Source organism: Ornithorhynchus anatinus, chromosome X5 (assembly GCF_004115215.2).
Source record: "Ornithorhynchus anatinus isolate Pmale09 chromosome X5, mOrnAna1.pri.v4, whole genome shotgun sequence".
Lineage (NCBI taxonomy): Eukaryota > Metazoa > Chordata > Mammalia > Monotremata > Ornithorhynchidae > Ornithorhynchus > Ornithorhynchus anatinus.
The window spans coordinates 36,073,234-36,087,213 of record NC_041753.1 but is presented as its reverse complement, the minus strand read 5'-3'; the positions used below and the strand labels follow the sequence as shown (position 1 = coordinate 36,087,213).

The following is a 13,980-nucleotide window of genomic DNA, read 5'->3' as shown; positions in this document are numbered from 1 at the left end:
TTTTAACCCTACACCTCACTCCCTTTCTCTACTCTTCTAGTAGTTCAGAAACATTGGTAAGGGCTCACATGCTAGAGATTGTGTCATACAAATTCTCTGTTTTCATTAAAAACAATATCCATTAAATCAATTAAACAAAATGAATGTGGTAAAACTAATCCCAGCTGACCAGAAGAAGTACATGAGTCAGCAACATAGTGCCATTCTTAAAATTAAAATCCAGCATGTGCAGGAGTTTGAAGTACGAGGGTCATAAAGTAATCTTCTGAGATGGATCAGGTCTCATGCAGAATGTTTGGATAAGTATTTCATTCATTTGTTCATTCAGTTGTATTTATTAAGAGCTTACTGTGTGCAGAGCACCGTACTAAGCACTTGGAAAGTACAATTCAACAATAAAGACAGACAATCCCTGCCCAGACTGGGTTTACAGTCTAGAAGGGGGGAGACAGACATCAAAACAAGTAAACAGGCATCAATATAAATAAACAGAATTATAGATATGTTCATATATATACAAGTGCTGTGGGGTGGGGAGAGGGGGCTAGAGCAAAGGGAGCGAGTTGAGGTGATGCAGAGGGGAGGAGGAGCTGAAGGGGAATTGAGGGAGAGCTAGGGCTAAGGAGCTCCTATCTTTCTTTAATGATATTTGTTAAAGCACTTACTATGTGCCAGGCACTGTACTAAGTTCTAAGGTAAATACAACCTAGCTTAGTGGAACTAGCATGGGCCTGGGAGTCAGAGGACATGGGTTTTAATCCCAGCTCTGCCACTTGAGCAAGCCACTTAACTTCCCTGTGCCTATTACCTCATCCGTTAAACGGGGATTTAGACTGTCAGCCCCATGTGGGACAAGCTGTTTACCTTATATCTACTCCAGCACTTAGAACAATGCTTGGTACCTAGTAAGTGCTTAACAAATACCATAATAATAATAAAAATCATTACTTAGAGCATGGTTCTGAGAGGCATGAATGCATCCCTGTCTGCAGAGGTCCCACTATTATCATTCACTAATCCCATATCAATTAGCTAATTGATGGTTAGGACTGCTAGCTAATGCTAATTGATGGGAAAAAAAAGCTATGCTGAGCTCCTCATCTTCCCTTCCAAATCTTTGCCTCCATTTTACTTGCCACTAGGAAAGGGAACTCAGCTGGTCGAGGGCTCCTTTCCCCCCAGAATTCCTCCTCCCACATAAAATGACAACAAGCTGGATATTCTTAAAATGGAGGAAGAGGCGAGGTGGTTTATTAAGCCAACCATTCTGCTAACATAGCTTTAGACATGAGCAAAACCATTCGCATCACAGTATTTTTGATTGCTGGTTATGATTATGGGTACTCACGGGTGCATGTTCCTTTATGATGTTGTCTGTGCCTTTTACAGTAGTTGCTCATCAGAGGAATTTATAATAGGCTGCCTTTATTCCAAATGTAACTGTAGTTTCCATTACTGTATGCCTTGGTTTCTTTAAAATCTATGACTCACCTGTAACAGAGGTTTCTATAACCACCTGCAAGGCAGCTCCTGGGCTAAGGGGACCTCTTAAAACTCCATGATGTAATTCCCAGCCACAACGTCCCCTGCCTCCACCAAAAGCTATCCTCCAAAGTAATGGGATGGAACCCATTTACCCTCACAGACACTTCCCCTTCAGGCGCAGAACTTCCTTCCCATCTGTAGCTCTGGCGGGAAGCTTTTGGGCATTGCAGCTCCCCTGCCAACCCAGATCATAAGACCCAGGCTCAGCTTTGGTAAGTTGGGAAGGGGAGAGAGACCCCAAACCTGCCAGACCACAGTTCTCCCCACTTTCAAAGCCCCTCCAGTTGGGCTTTCCCAATCAATTCTTCTCCCTAGTTCATATCTTCCCAACTACTACCTCAACACTTCTCTGCCACATTCGCACATGAACTCACCACTACCCATAACACTTCAGTCCATATCAATTTACATACTCTACTCTTGAAGAACTTCCTCATCTACATATCCATCTTTCCATTTCTTTTTCCTCCAACCTGTGATGGTTTTGTATCTGTTTCTCTCACTAGATTGGCTTCAATGACACTGCACTGTCCTCTCCTCGTTCTCCTCTCATCGGCCACTCATTCTCAGTGTCTTTTGTGGACTCCTGCTCTGACTCCCATCCCCTAACTGTGAGAGTCCCTTAAGTCTTGGTTCTGGATCCCCTTCCATTCTCCATCTACACTCCCTTGGAGAATTCATTCACTTCCATGGCTTCAGCTATCCTCTCTGTGCAGATGATACCCCAATCTACAGCTTCAACTCTGATCTCTCTCTTTCTCTGCAGTGTCATATTTTCTCCTGCCTTCAGGATATCTCTACCCGGATGTTCTGGTTTCCTGCTGACACCTCAGACTTAACATGTCCAAAACAGAACTCTTTATCTTCCCACACAAACCCTGTCCTCCTCCTGTCATTCCCACCACTGTAAACAATACCACTAATCCTCCCTCTCTCACAATCCCGTAACCTTGGCATTGTCCTCAACTCATCTCTCTCATGTCATCTACATATCTAATCTGTCATCAAATCCTATCGATTCTTTCTTCACAACATGGCTCAAATCCATCCTTTCCTATTCATCTAAGCTGCTCCCACTCTGATCCAAGCACTTATCCTATCCACCTAGACTACTTCATCTACCTCCTCACTGACCTCCCTGCCTCCTGTCTCTTCCCACTTCAGTCCATATTTCACTCTGCTACACACATCATTTTTCAACAAAAACATTCAGTCCATGACTCCTCACTCCTCTTCCAAGTGCATAGTACAGAGTTCTATGCACAGCGCTTTCCCACATCCTCACCTTAGCCTGGAACTCCGTCTCTCCCCCTCCATATATGTCGGACCACCACTTTCCCCACCTTCAAAGTCTGATTAAGGTCACATGTTTTCCAAGAGACCTTCCCCAATTAAGCCCTATTTTCCTTGGCTCCCTCTCCCTTCTGGGTCACTTACACACTTGGATGTGTGACCTTTGGGCACTTTATATTAGCCTCACCCTCAACCCCATAGCACGTATGTACATATCTTTAAATGATACATTTTAAATTATTTCTTTATACTAATGTCTGTCTCCCCCTCTAAACTGTAAGCTCGTTGTGGGCGGGCAATATGACTACCAACTCCGTTGTATTGTACTGTCTTGAGTGCTTAGTGCAGCACTCTGCACCTAGCTCTCTGTAAATTTCATTGGTGATGATGATGATGATTCTTGAGGATTGGGATCATGTCTTCTAACCCTATTTTTCCTTTTCCAAGTGCCTTGTTCTGCACACTGTAGGCACTGCATAAATACTACTGACTGACTGACTGATGCTTTTGATGTTGTGTACAAAGGTTAGGATGGTGTGATGGCTATTGCTGGTACTAAGCATGGACGGACTCCATTTACTTCACTATCCTCCTTGGGAAGAGCTGAGTTTGTATTTAGGGGGTTTGGGAAAGTGGAAAAGTGGGCTTGTTTTGAGCTCACAAGCAACTCAGATTGTAAGCTCCTTGAAGTCAGGGATCATGCTTTTTGCTTCTGTTGTATTCTCCCAACCGATTAGTGTAGTGCTTTGTGCTCAGTAGGTGCTTAGTAAGTGCCATTGATTGACAAATCAGTGAATTGAAGCTGTCTAAAGTTCACTGTTATTACTGTTATTGTGCTCTTCAATTAGGTCGTGCTTCTCTGTGCAGGGTAATGTACTAGACACTCATCCCGATACTGGACACTCTCACATTTCCCCTTTCCACATCACTCTGACCCCTCCTTCTCTTTTCAAGGACTCTACTTTCCTGCCCAACACTCTAGTAACAGTAACAGGAGGGTAGCATTTAGGCTAACTCTAAATACTTCCTGCTGATGCCAAGGAGAAGAAATTTCAATGAGGCTATATCTGTGTGTGTGTGTGTGTGTGTAGATGTATGACTGTTTATCAGTATGAATGCCTATCCAAGTGAGGGATGTGTTTGCTTCTCTCGTGTGTGTGTGTGTGTGTGTGTGTGTACAGGTGTCTATTTTGTTCTTACCTTTGAAAAGCATGGGTATTTTATCTAGAAGAGACAGTTCTTCCATAATATGTAACATATGTAACCACACATGTACTTTGTATAGAACACCAACAGTTCTTCCTACTACTTGAATCTTCCTGGATGAAAAATGATGCTGGGTCAGATCTGGAGCGAATAGTACAGCACAAGTTTTCCTTAATATGCAGTGCTTCAAGTATGCAGCCCCTGTATTATAGGAGACTTGACTGTGTGATATATATTAAGAAATTTACATATAGATGTTTACAGAGAGTTTTATGGTATTTGTTAAGCACTTACTATGTGCCAGGCACTGTATTAAGTGCTAGGGTAGATACAAACTAATCAGGTTGCACACAGTCCATATCCCACATGGGGCTCACAATCTTAATCCCATTTTACAGATGAGGAAACCAAGGCACAGAGAAGTTAAGTGACTTGCCCAAGGCCACCCAGCAGACAACTGGTGGAGCTGGGATTAGAACTTAAGTCCTTCTGACTCCCAAGCCCTTGTTCTATTCACTAGGCCATGCTACTTCTCTTGATGAGCAACAAAGCTCAAATATGGTTGGCGGATTATATTCCTTGTACCATAATTCTAAGAATTTTCTTTTATCCAACAATATCTTTACTTTCATTGGGAGAAACTTTAGACCAGAGAAAATCCACGTGGAAAATGTATGTTCAACCAGCACCATTGACCAAGTAGCATAGTTATTTAGGAACTGGATCTTATTGACATGGAAAAGTACAGTAAGTTGATACTTCCAATTCTTAAAAACTTTTTAGACATTTTACTCTGGTGAAATGCAGCATACCCATGTTTCTGTAACCCTCAGAGGCCTGTTTCTGCATGGTAGCTAACCTAAGACTTTGGAAAACCAGTACTGCCTCTCATGCTTAGATAAGCAATGATTTAATCATTTTTAGAGGTGAAAAGAATTATTTGCATGTGTCCCTAAGATGTTTTCAAGAACGTTTTGCACCTTAGAGAACTCCCTGTGCATTGCAGGCATTGCCTGTCCCTCCCTCTTGCCCTCTTTTTCTTCTGCTCCTCACACTAAAAATAAGATCTTTATCTCTATATTAGAATTGGAAAGATACCCATCTTTCTTGGCTCAGCCTTTTCATCTTTCCAGAAGAAAGGCAAGTACCCAATTATACATGGCCATAAATTAACTTGACAACTTGCATGCTGGAAATTCCACATTTCCCTGAGCTGTTTAAATTGTTCATGAGTTCTGAGCCCCAACCAAGTGGAGGTTGGAAAGGAACATTACAAGCCCCAGTGGAAACTCTGTTTCTTTTTTATTTTCAGACTTATCAACAACACATTCTGTGTGACGGTAGTTATGAGCCTCTCTTTCTCAGTGGACTCATTATGCTAAAGAAGCCTCCTGTGCTCACTCACATAAACATATCCTTAGCAAGAAGGTTGGGTTCACTGGTGGCCCATTTATCATATTCTGCAAGAAATGCTGGGTACACAGGTTTAGGGGATGACAAAGTTCACAGCCTGTAATTCTGAGGTGGTTTTTCTCACACACACAACTACCCCCATGGTCCCTTTTCATTTTTAAAGCATACTCAGAGTCACTCTGGGGTGAAATCCTTCTGGAATCATTCATGAAATAGTCTGCACATTTATAGTTCAAATGAATTAAAATGAAAAATCTGGAAAATTAAAACTTAATGCAGCCGGTGAATATCCAAAACCTCCTCAGCTTTCAACTGGCCTCTGAGCTGGGCTATTGTGATCAACCGATTTGTCCACTATTCAACTGTGAGGCTCTTTATATGCTTGGGGTGATCTTTAAATTTGGAGTTTGGATTTACAGTTCTGTCCATGTAATGGATTAGGTAAATCAGTGAAGCGTCATTTCATTCTTATGTCACACATAGCATGAAAAATGTATTGAAAGATCCATCATATCCGAATTAGGCACTTGGAGTTGGTTATTATTTCTGTGATGAGTTAATAGTAATAGTTCATAGTAGAGAAGTAGCATGGCCTAGTGAAAAGGGCACGGGCCTGGGAGTCAGAGGATTTGGGCTCTAAACCCACCTCTGCCAAGTGTCTGCTGTGTGACCTTGGGCAAGTCACTTTACTTCTCTGTGCTCGGTTACCTCATCTGTAAAATGGGGGTTAAATCCTACTCCCTCCTACTTATACTGTGAGCCCCATGTGGGAAAGGAACTGTGTCCAATCTGATTAACTTGTATCTACCCCAGTGCTTAGAAGAGTTTTTCTAACACACTAAGTGCTAAAAAATACCATAATTATCATTACTAATGATTTTTCAACCACATTCATAGAGCAATATTATTAAAAGACACAATCCTTACTCTCAAGAATCTAGCACTAAAATAAATTACAGATCAGAGGAAGTAATAGATTAAAATTATTATTATGGCATTTATTAAGCATTTGCTACGTGCTATGGGCTGGGGCAGATTTAAGGTCATCAAATCAGCACATTATAACATATTACTCAATGACGCAAGGATAAACCAAAAGGGTAGGGTACCTTTTGGGAGGCTCCACCATGGCCAAGTAAAGCACTCAGTCTATGCGATGTCTTCTCCCTCTCTCTTCTGCATTGTTCTGACTTGCTCCCTTCATTCATCACTCCCCTCAGTCCCACTGCACTTATGTACATATCTGTAATTTTATTTATGTTAATGTCTGTCTCCCCCTCTAGACTGTAAGCTCACTGTGGGCAGGGAATGTGTGTTATGTTGCTATACTCTCCCAAGGGCTTAGTACAGTGCTCTGCACACAATAAGAGCTCAATAAATATGATTGATCTGCCCTCGTGTCATGGAGGGGGGTCCCTGTTTCTGATATTCATATTTATTGAGCGCTTACCTTGTGCAGAGCACTGTACTAAGTGTCTGGGAGAGTACAATATAACATCAGACACATTCCCTGCCCACAATGAGCTCACAGCCTAGAGGGGGAGGCATACATTAACATAAATAAATAGATAAATAAATTACAGATATATATATATAGATATTTACATAAGTGCTGTGGGGAAGGGAGGGAGGATGAATGAAGGAGCAAGTATGAGTGGTGCAGCAAGGAGTGGGAGAAGAGGAGAAGAGGGCTCAGTCAGGGAAGGCTTCCTGAGGAGGAAGAGGAAGATCCCCTTCCTGGATTTGAAGTGAGGACAGCAATTATCTGTCTGATATGGTCTTCACGTCAGGATCGCGGGAACGTAAGCTGCTGCCGTGTGCTCTCTCAGCATTCCCGCCCTCCCACCTACTGGACAACCAGTCATTCTTTCTCCCTGGGAACTGGCCCTGGCTCTCCTCCATTCAAATGATCCAAACTTGGTTTTAAATAGTGGGTACACTATAATAAACCCAGCTTATTAATATGTGTTACATTACAAGAAGCTTTGAGATCAAACAGAATATTTATTGTTGTGTATTTTAAAACATACACAGGCAGGTGCCTGCTAATCAGGGCAGAGGTTGCTGCTGTCTCGAAGCTACGTACACTGGAATTGCTTCAGAGAGAGTGAGAGAAGCAAATAGGTCTCATCGGTTTTGAAATCAGCTGGTCCCTAGACTCCTATTGTCTATGCAGTCATGGGTATATAGAGCCATTTGCATAGGCTCTACTGTGTAGTGCATTGGTAGGTTGGAACAGAGTATCCCTGTAGGCCGCTCTCTGGAAGTTCCTGGGAGTATTCATATTAACCAAACTTCTGCAAAAAGAAAATTCAATTCAAACACAGATGTGTTCGGAGGAGTCCCGAGGGAATTGTGAAGGTAGCAAACTAAATAAGCCTTGTTCTGATTTCATTTATGGGTTCCTTAGCTCACTGGGGAGGCTCTTTGAACCCAGCTGAGGAATGGAAACTACAATTTATGTAGCTTTTGGTGAATGCAGCCTCATGGGTAGCCTTTTCAGTATATAAAAATCTGAGGCATCACGGTAAATCCTCTTTCTTGACACACTTCATAACTTTTTTGAGGGATAACAGCGTGAGGGGTACCCTCTGCACTTCTGTTCTTTTTCTTCTGCAGTGTAGCAAAAGGACTCATGGTCATTGTTGATCTTTGCATCTAATCCACTTCAGTGGTTGGCAAGAAAAGGGACTAAAAACGACTTGGGAATGTGGGAGAAAATACTCTGAAAGAGTTCAAAAGCAAAACCATCCTTCATTGTTTACTAACGCAGCAGAAATTGGATGTCTTACCCTGATTTTAATTTCCAGCCCCAAGGGAGGAGGCCTAGGCTCAAGTCTCCCACCTCTACTGTGATTTTCCAAACACAGATAAGTCTGGAGAATTGGAAGTATTTTCAAGACTTCTGGAATGATGCAGCATATAAAATGATGTGAAGCAGGTGCAGAGGGATGATTGGCCTTCAGAATCATGAAAATTGGGGAGCAGATATTCCTCCAGAAAAATTGTGACGTGGATATATCTGTAAGACAAGCAGCACTCCAACGGAAGAGTAAAAGGGCTTTGGGGGAAAAGGCAGAATGCCAGCCTGTGTCCATTTCAGATTTGTGTCTCATTCTCAGACCGTGAAGGGAGGTAATGACCCAGAAAAACTACCCGTTTCTGCAGAAACAGGAGTGGAAACTGGGAAAACAGCACAGCAAATCCTTTCCTGTCTAGGCTACCCCAGAGTTTAGCCGACTTTATAGGTTCTTCACATGCTGAGCTGTAGTAGCAAGAGTCTGGCTTGAAATTGACTAGAATATTGGAGTGTTGCTCAGTCTTTTTAAGTGACTTGGGTAATTAATCCCCTTTAAAGTTAGTGGAGCAAGACTATAATGACTTAAAATAGTTCCTATCCTGCTCTATTGTACAGTGATTTTTCTCTGAACGTAATTATCAGTTTATTTTCACATCTCTTTTTCATTCGCCACCAATTTTGTCACTTGGTGTGAAGTGCACTGTTTCTCAGCTGATTTAAGGGGCCTGGCTATTTGCGAGTTTCTCTAGAGGCTCAGTTTTCTCACCGCTCTTTGGCTGGTACAGACTTTCACAGCTCCTCAGACTGCTGAGATTTTCACAGCTTGTTAGGTGGCCCTGAATGACTGCTAGGGGAACAGCATTCCCACTACCCAGAACTCCAAGCTGATGAGTGGAAATGTGCAAGTTGTGCCGATTGCCTCCCAGAAACCCTGTGGCTATGGCAGCTGTAAACTAAATCAGCATGGAGATGAGATTCCTTCCAGATTGGGAATCGATGTCCCAAGCAGTAAGGGAATCATACTGACTTCATCCCTGAGTGAGTTGCTGTGACAAGTAGAGCTCAGTATAATACCACATTAACTATTTGGCAAAATAAACGGTAAGTGCATCGCGTTTGGCATGTCAGCCCCAGTGTGTTTTTTCCTTCTGTCTTAAATGAGCATGACCAGGACGGTAAAATGTATTTAATATATGCTTCCCTTTATTTATTACTATTTGTCAGAAGCCAGGGAAAAATAGCATTTTATTGGGAGGAAGGTAATAAGCAGGAATCGAAATGTTTTCATTTGGTTCCTAAGAGGTGCCTGAGGTAAAATTGCACAATATTAAAGCAGCGATAATTGGCTCCTCCTGGCTTCCCCCATTGAAGGAAATTGAAATTCAATTGACTTTCAATGGGCTAGTCATGGAGCTCCAAGTGTCAGCACTCTGCCTTCATGCCCATCATCGATCCCAGGACTCACCCAGGAGTCCCGGCAAATGCGTCGTTGATCATCACAATGGCCCTTAAACTGGGGCATTGAATCGACGCAGGGCTGCACAGACAATAGAAGACAATGAATGCACAAGTTGATTTCTATGGATCTCAGAGGAAGGGGGAAGACATGATCCTGGTCTTCCCCCCTGCCTCGGAGTGGAAGAGCTTGGGTGGCAGTTATTTGTATCTCGTTTTATAGAGGTAAAAGCCGAAGCAAAAGACGTCTGATGGACCAGAGAACACAAGTGTTAGTACTATGAAAATCCTAGGTTGGAGGGCATCGGGTTGGGAGGGTAGGTGGGATTCAGTCCATTTAGTTTAGAACCAGTTTTCTCTGAAGTATGGCTGGGGGCCCTGGCACTCCCCATTGTGGGGTAAACAGTTACTAGTGTGGAGGGAGCAGACACGATCAGGAAGGGAGCAGGAATTGTTGCAATTATGGATCTGACGTGGTGATGGGAGGGGAATTAGGAGTCCATTCTGAGGCCCAAAAGAAATATTCAAAACCTGGCTATGCAACTTCACAGATAACACATATTAGGTCAATTCTCCCAACCTATTTAGAAAAGTGTCTACGCATTGAAGAGATGCATGGGTCAATGGCAATGTCAACGCCCAGTAATTTTCAATACTTTCAAGTTTACAACAGTTTTGTCCCACTTGACCCCACACACCTGCATTTATAAACCCTTTACAATAAAACTATCTGACATTGAATGCCTACTGGGTGCATGACCCTGAACTAGACTGTAGATGATGGGCTATTATAGGGTATGACAGAAGGTGAATTTTCACTATGAAAAATGACAGGAATTCCTCTCAATTTAATCAAGATCAAAAGTGGTTACCTGAAATTTAGACAGATAACAAAATCGGTCCTTGGCCAAAATATGAGGATGTTGACCTTTTGGATCCTATGTCTCCAAACGAATTTACTGAGGTTCAGTGTTTGGAGTCCTGCAGCCGAGTACAACCTTGACATTGTAAATAAAACCAAACAATGCTACACTAATGAAGACTATTCAAGGAACCAAAGAAAAGGAATGAAAGTGTAGGACATTTCATTCTCCTCCTCCTTTCTTCTGTTTGTTTGTTTTTTTTAATGGTATTTGTTAAGCGCTTACCAGTCACAGTTCTAAGCGTTGGGGTAGATAGAAGGCAATCAGGTAGGACACAGTCCTTTGCCCCTTTTGGGGCTCACAGTCTTAAGCCCCATTTTTCAGTGAGGTAACTGAGACCCAGATAAGTTAAGTGACTTGTCTAAGGTCACACAGCAGACAAATGGCAGAGCAAGGATTAGAACCCAGGTCCTTCTGACTCCCAGCCTCAAGCTCTATCTACTAGGCCATGCTGCTTCTCCTCTTCTTTTATCTTCTTCCTCCTAGTACTACTACTTTTTCCAGTTCCAAAAATAGGAAATGGAGAAAGGAAACTCATTATGGGGTAGGAAATAGTTTTACAGGATCTCTGCTGTTCAAAATATTGCCAGGTGTGGCATGCTTTCTGCAGAAAAATAAATTGTCCCTACACTGATTGTTACTATCATTTTCACCTACAGGGTCCCTTCACTATAAAAGTTGACTAAGTATGCCCTAAGAGGCCATAAGACAAATCTTATGTACTTCTGTGAGTGTTTGTGTGTTTCTGTCTTGATTTTCAAAAATGACCCTACCAGCAATGAGATCCTATCTGTGTGTTGGGTTTAGTTCAAAAGATCATCGTGTGACCAGCAATCCAGTTTACATCAGGCATGTAAAGAAGGTTCCTTGCTGATGGATGTTTTACCTTATCTGTCACTGTTTACAATGCTGCTTTTTAATCCCAATTTTTTGGCAGCCTCTGCTCAAGAGGAGAAACGCCTTTTCTGATTGCAACACAATGGGCTTGTCCAGCTACTACTTAGTCTCCCACCTGCCCATTTACAGGTTTACTCAACACATCAAATAATTATAGCTCTTCCATAGTCTTATTTTGACCAAGTGAGGGTAGCTGAAAGTGGCCCACCCAGAATCAGCAACATGATGCTTACTGTGCTGAGCAATTGTGAAAGAATACTGTCATACTAATAGCTGTAATAGTGTTAGTATTTATTAATCACCTTCTGTGTAGAGAGCACTCTACTCTTGTCTCTACATTGAGTCAGCACCCTGTAACTCTGACTGAGAAAGGCATAGCCAACATGAACATAGAGCTGCTTCTGAAAACTTGTAGGATACTCATTTATTCCAGATATTCAAATCACATTCCCTGCCCACTATGAACTTACAGTCTAGAGGGGAGGTGGAAAAGAAAGGATGGATTTTAGCAATATTGTAAAGATAGAGCCCACAGGATTTGGTGACAGACTGAATATGTGGGTTGAATGGGAAAGGTGAGTTAAGGATAAGGTCAAACTTATAGGCTTGTGAGACAGGGATGATAGTGGTGTTATCTTCAGTGATGGGAAAGACAGGAGGAGGATAGGGTTTGACTGGGAAGATGAGGAATTCTGTTTTGGATATGGTAAATTTGAGGTGTCAGTGGGACACACAAGTCATGTAATTTCTCTGGGATTCATTTCCCTCATCTGTAAAATGGGGATTCACAGATTTTCTACCTCCTACTTAGACTGTGGGCTCGATGAAGGACAGGGATTGTGTCTGACCCAATGATCTCATATCTATCCCAGCACTTAGTACAGTGTTTTGCACACAGTAAGCATGTAAGTGTGTAGTACACTAAGCAAATAGCAAGCACTCATTAAATACCATTGATGAGTTAAATACCACAATTATTATTATTAATCATACTCTCTTGTCCCTGCCAGTCATGTTCCCTTTAGACTGTTAGCTCGTCGTGGGCAGGGAGTGGGTCTGTTTATTGTTCTATTGTATTCTCCCAAACCCCTCTCAGGGTGGCACCTGGAGAGTTTCCAGTACTCTACCAGTCTTGACTATGGGAGGGAGAGTCAAGCAGAGGCATATCCATTCCTTTCCTAGCTTGGGCAGTGGCTAGCGAGTGGAAGGCAATCTGCTACAAGTCAAAACTCATTTGTGCTGGGCAGCAGCGGCATGAGAGAGAGTCAAGGGCAGAGACTCAAGTTTACTGTGTGGAAGGAGGTAATGGTAAGCCACTTCCATATTTTTACCAAGAAAACTCTAGGGATGCACTACCAGAACAATCGCAGAAGGAGGCGGGGTGTTCTGGGAGTGATCTGTCCATGGAGTCGCTATGGGTCAGAGATGACTCAACAGCATAAGGCAAGACTCTACGAAACACTTGATACAGTGCTTTGCACACAGTAAGTGCTCAATAAATACAGTTGACTGACTGGGTCACAGAGTGAAACAAGCATTTTACCTAAAACACCTATCTACTGTGAAAATGACTGCAGCATACTGCTGATTCTGTTCTGTAATGCTTTAGACAAGCAGGTGGATTTCAGGATAGCTGCTGCTTTAGTACCTACTTCTAGTACCTACCTGCTTTGCCACGCACATCCTTCAGGTATTTTCAGCATTCCTGCTGTCTACCACCTAAGATGCCCTACGTGATTCTTGGTTCAGAAACCTTCGCTGTTGATGGCACAGCCCCAGAACCCATTACCCTACTTTTGTTTGTTTCACCTGACACCACAATGAGGTGATCAGCTGTAGTCATTCCTTTTAAAAGGAAGAAACATAAGAAGTTGTGTTCAGGTATCACTCTGCCTGCTTCCTGTTGTGTCTAAATACTCTTTTCCTAATTCCTTCTCAAGAGTATTTAGGTTTAACTTCCTGAGCAAACTGAAACTTTGTCAAACAAGAGGACATTACTTGTTTTTCATATACTGAAAAGCCATTTTAGGGTCTGCAGCATAATTTTCCTAGAGTTTTGTAGTCCTCCAATTCTTACTGTATTACAGTTCAGTGTAACCTTCAATCAGCATATTCCTTGGAATGAGCTTCAAGTGTTTGTTCTATATTTCATATTGAGCTGGAGCTCCTGTCTATTGCAGACAAGTGACTTGTTAACATATTGTTTCTGAAGCACGATTTGCATTTCTGTGAACCAGGGATTAGGCATTGTGTGTAGATTAGGAATAATTTATGGCTAATTAATAATGGATGGATTTTTCTCTCCTTCCTGAGATTTTGTTTTGCATAATGTGAGAAGAGCAGAGTACTCCCTGGTGATGACAAGAGAAAGCATTTCTCAAGTGCAAATAACACAAAAACATTTAAATCAGCAGTAGTTGGAGTTTTAACTGTTTCAGTGCCCCAACA

At 42.3% G+C, this 13,980-nt stretch overlaps 1 non-coding gene across 1 annotated transcript; it reads left to right on the top strand.

Moving 5' to 3' along the window:
* The first annotated feature begins 12,618 nt into the window (after window positions 1-12,618).
* Window positions 12,619-12,756, top strand: LOC114808296. Its single transcript, XR_003756142.1, has one exon. It is a non-coding gene; the product is annotated as a small nucleolar RNA SNORA7 (small nucleolar RNA).
* The last annotated feature ends 1,224 nt before the right edge of the window (window positions 12,757-13,980 follow it).